The sequence below is a fragment of the Camelus ferus genome, chromosome 10 (assembly GCF_009834535.1).
Source record: "Camelus ferus isolate YT-003-E chromosome 10, BCGSAC_Cfer_1.0, whole genome shotgun sequence".
Classification (NCBI taxonomy): Eukaryota; Metazoa; Chordata; class Mammalia; order Artiodactyla; family Camelidae; genus Camelus; species Camelus ferus.
The window spans coordinates 38553225-38558610 of NC_045705.1; positions in this window are offsets into that span (position 1 = coordinate 38553225).

The window sequence follows — 5386 nt, forward strand, 5'->3', positions numbered from 1 at the left end:
TTGAAACACTGAGGGGTATGTGGAATCTAAAAAAAAGACATAAATGAACCTATTTACAAAACAGAAACAGACTCACAGACTCAATGGGTGAAAGATTGAGGGGTATGTGGAATTAAAAAAAAAGATATAAATGAACTTATTTACAAAACAGAAACAGACTCACAGACATAGAAGACAAACCCATGGTTACCAGGGAGTAAAAGGGATGGGGAGGGACAAATTGGAAGTTTGAGACTTGCAGTTATACTAACTACTATACATAAAATAGATAAACCACAAGGTCCTACTGTAGAGCACAGGGAACTATATTCACTATCTTGTAGTAACCTATAACGAAAAAGAATATGAAAACGAGTATCTGTATGTATAAGACTGAAGCATTGTGCTGTACACCAGAAACTGGCACAACATTGTAAACTGACTATACTTTAGTAAATAAATAACTTATGCAAAAGTATAAATCCAGCAGATACTAATGAAAACCTTTTTTTTCACACTCCAGTTACCCAAAGTTACTGGATCCCAGGATACTAACAAGGTAGCCCTAGCCATGAACACCCTCAGTTTGATCTCAGTAGGTCAGGCCATAATCAGAGACTAGCTGTGAGCTAGCCAGGTATCTGGATATATCTGTTAAGCACCTTCAAGACTCAGTCTACCCATCACCTTCTTATGAGTTATTCCCGTTCCATTCCAAGCTAAGATATATGGGATAGTCTCTCTGTTTCCATAGCAACTTATAACATTCTCAATTATTAAATACTTCACATTGCTCTGTGACTATTTTCTGATCTGCCCTGGATTCAGGGCTTTGATGTCCTTCAGGAAATGATTTGAGTTTGCTCTTCCTATATCCCAAGCATAACAGTTAATAAAATTTCTGAGGATCCTGAATGGTCTTCAGGAGGTTACCATACGTTACAGGTGTCACTGCTTTGTTCACAGTTCCTTTTCTGACTATAGCAACATTGTACAGGGATACTACCAGTTCCTGTTAGTACCCAGGATCCACAGCTATTCCTGAACAAGTGCCTTCACAGATAATCCACCACAAATGTCAGTTCCTGCTGTCCACCCACAGCAGGGATGTACCTATATTAGCTGCTCCACTTCCACCATCTGGCAGGTCCAATGCCATCTCAGCTGTGAGCTCCTTGAGGACAAGGATTGGTTTTTATTCCCCATCCCTAGAATCTAACAAATAGTAGGCATTCAAACAAATTGGTTGGCTGAGTAGCATCCTTGCTGATGGTCTAGCTTAGTTTTAGTTGCATTTCTAAATTTCTTGAAACTTACTACTTCAGAGAGGTAAAAATAACCTGCCTGTGGTCATCCAGCCATAAGTTGCAGTGCAGGAATATAACCTTATGTCTACATGGGCCAGGGACCATGCTCCCTCTGCTGCACCACATTGCTTCTCACAGAACAATTACATTAACCAGAGTCCTTCATACTAGACCACAAAGAAATAATTTAGAAGTTGCAATTTCAGGCAGTAGATAAGGTAGTGAGGAAGAAATTTTCAGTTAGAAGGACTTTCCCTGGTACTTGCCTCATAATAATAGCAAGCTTACTACATTTCATACTGAGCTGGCTCTGTTCCAGACACCATGCTAAGTATTCTAGGTTTATCAATCCATTTAATACTCATTGGAAAGAGGCTGGTAATATTTTTCCTATTTTATGGATATAGAAACGGGTTCAGAGAGGAAGACTGCCAAAGGCATGAGGCTATCAGAGTTGATGGACCCATGACGGAAAGCCAGATCTCTCTGGGTCTTTACAATCCTCAAACAAGTTTAGTTACATACCTAATTCACGTTTCTGGAATAAATATAAAATCCCATGTTATTACGATCTACACTAATGATCAATGAAAATCAGTAATTAAATGCACAATCTTCAATTGAGAGGAATGACAAATGCATGTTAGGAGGTTTAAAATGTTAGAGTCATCCTAACTGATAAAATGCCAACAAACTCACTGGGAACAGCAACAATTGAACTATCTAGAGATTAAAAAGTGCCACAAGTTAGGGGTTACAAAATGAGATTTGCATTCAAAAGCATTGCTGTAGGTGCTGCATGGAGAACGACTTACAAAGGGGCAAGAATGAATGCAGAAATACAGTGGAAGGCTATTGCCATAATCTTGGTGAAAGCTGACAACATTCTGAATACAACCTGAAGTGGATTTGGTATTTCAGCCTATATATTAACATCCCATGCCAGCTCTATCCTAGGAAATGTCTGACAGAAGACATTATATGACAAACAAATATTTTCTCTTTCCAATATTCGCTTGGGAAACAAAAAAACTAAAGAAACAGATCATTCAAGGCTCTGTAGCATGTGGGTGTGTTGGGGAACTCCATTTACAGAGAAGCTCCCTAACCATCAATCCATGGTAGCACAGAAGATCTTAGAAGAAAAACTTGCTAGGGAGGCCTTAAAGGGACAGTGGAAAGCAAGCAGGCGTTATCAGTGGCACTAATGTGCTCCACAAAGAGCTAAATCTAAGGGCCATGAAAAGTTCTGCAGACATTACAACACAAAAAAGTGCTGCCCCTACCAACAGTATGCGTAAGAGCAAAGCTAATATAACCATATACCTGGGAGCAATTCAGAGTCAATGAGAATGAACCCGGACAATGGAAAATGAAGAAAGGTAATGAACAGAAGAAGAAATAATGTACTTTTAGCTCTGTTTTTCAATTAACAGCTAAGGAGCAGTAGTCATCAATTATATTCATCTTGTATCAAGCATTGCCCCCATAAAATAATGTGGAAATAGTTAAGAGGAATTCCTGTCCTAAGTATATTTTCAACTGAACTCAAAAATTTATTAAGAACCCACCATGTGCTAGGAAACAGAGCAAAGATGCAAGAATGAGTAAAATATGGTTCTGACCTTCCAAGAAATCACCATGTAAAGAGAAAGCAGGAATAAATACTGTTAATTATGATGATAGCAGCTATGATTTTTCCAGGCAGTTAATCTATGTGAGACAGTGTGCCAGGTGCATCCATATATTATTAACTTAATCCTTAAGCAACACTGAGAGGCAGGTATAATTATTCTCATTTTTTTAACATTTTTTATTGATTTATAATCATTTTACAATGTTGTGTCAAATTCCAGTGTAGAGCACAATTTTTCAGTCATACATGAACACATATATATTCATTGTCACATTTTTTTCTCTGTGAGCTACCATAAGGTCTTGTGTATATTTCCCTGTGCTTTACAGTATAATCTTGTTTATCTATTCTACAATTTTGAAATCCTGTCTATTCCTTCCCACCCTCTGCCCCCTTGGCAACCACAAGTTTGTATTCTATGTCTATGAGTCAGTTTCTGTTTTGTATTTATGCTTTGTTTGTTTCTTTTTGTTTTTGTTTTGTTTTTTAGATTCCACATATGAGCGATCTCATATGGTATTTTTCTTTCTGTTTCTAGATTACTTCACTTAGAATGACATTCTCCAGGAGCATCCTTGTTGCTGCAAATGGCGTTATGTTGTCAGTTTTTATGGCTGAGTAGTATTCCATTGTATAAATATACCACAGCTTCTTTATCCAGTCATCCATTGATGGACATTTAGGCTGTCTCCATGTCTTGGCTATTGTAAATAGTGCTGCTATGAACATTGGGGTGCAGGTATCATCCTGAAGTAGGGTTCCTTCTGGATATATGCCCAGGAGCTGGATTCCTGGGTCATATGGTAAGTCTATTCCTAGTCTTTTGAGGAATCTCCATATTGTTTTCCACAGTGGCTGCACCAAACTGCATTCCCACCAGCAGTGTAGGAGGGTTCCCCTTTCTCCACAGCCTCTCCAGCATTTGTCATTTATGGATTTTTGAATGATGGCCATTCTGACTGGTGTGAGGTGATACCTCATTGTAGTTTTGATTTGCATTTCTCTGATAATTAGTGATATTGAGCATTTTTTCATGTGCCTATTGATCATTTGTATGTCTTCCTTGGAGAATTGCTTGTTTAGATCTTTTGCCCATTTTTGGATTGGGTTGTTTGGTTGTTTCTTATTAAGTTGTTATTCTCATTTTTATGATGGAGAAAACTCAGACTCATAGAGGTTATCTAGATTTCCCAAGACCATATGCTCAGATGACAGTAAAGTCTCACTTACTATGAGGTTCATGTTCTTTCCATCCTACCACACAGTCTTTCCGAAAGTATAGGCTACAGAGTGATATAGACTACATACCTTGAGGATGAGAGGGACACCAGCTAGATTGGCTAAAAAAATAAATAAAAATTTAAAGATAACATTCCAAGCTAGCTCTTATTAAGAACTATTGCAAAGCAGTCAGAAATGGAAAGAAGATGAGGCTGAGCCATGATGTGAGGATTGCCAAGGATTAAACCCAAGGGCCAAACTCTGTCCCCAAGTCTAAAATGCTACCATGGCACTAAGGTTAATTAACAAAGAGAAATGGAGAAGTATCAGCCAGATAACTCAAATGGAGCAGGGAGACACATGCTAGATTCCTTACTTATAAAATGGAGGTGACACCTCCTGATGGAATTGTTGTGAGACTCAAACAAATTAATGAATGATCATAATTGGTAAATTCCTGTATAAACATTAAAAATCACTATTATCACAAAGCACTTTTTGACAAACAGAATTCTAAAGATGCCCAACCAGCAATATTTCCATTCCCTGGTTATTCAATCAAACACTAGGGATTGCTGTGAAGGGATTTTGCAGATGGAATAAAGTTTACTAATCGGCTGACTTCAAGATAGGACACTATCTTGATTACCCAGGTAAACCCAGTGTAATCATATGAGCCCTTAAAAGCAGAAGAGGAATTAGAGAGATGCATAAAAAAAAAAAAAAAAAAAGGAGGAGGAGGTAGGAGAGATGAAGCAAAAGAGGAGGTCAAAGAGATTCAAAGTGTGAATGCAGGCAGCCTCTAGAAGAGTAGAACCCCTGGCCAACAGCCAGCAGGGAAATGGGGACCTCATTCCTACACCTGCATGGAACTGATTCTACCAACAATCTCAACTTAGAAGCAGATTCATCCTCAGAACTTCCACAAATGAGTGAAGGTTTGCCAACGCTAGATTTTGACCTTGGGGACTCTAAGATGAGCCCAATTGTGCCTCAATTTCTGACCTACAGAAACAGGTAATAAATTTGTGTTGTTTTAAACTACTAGGTTTGTGATAATATGTTACAGCAGCAATATAAAACTAATACACACATTGCTATTTATCCATTTAGCTAATTCCTTATCTAGACAATGTCCTGGGATCATTTTTACCCACATTTTCCCCTAATCAATTTAACTTCAAGTGTCCCAAAACTGGTTCACAAAGATACTCAAAATTTCATCTGCTAATTTGTACAGACA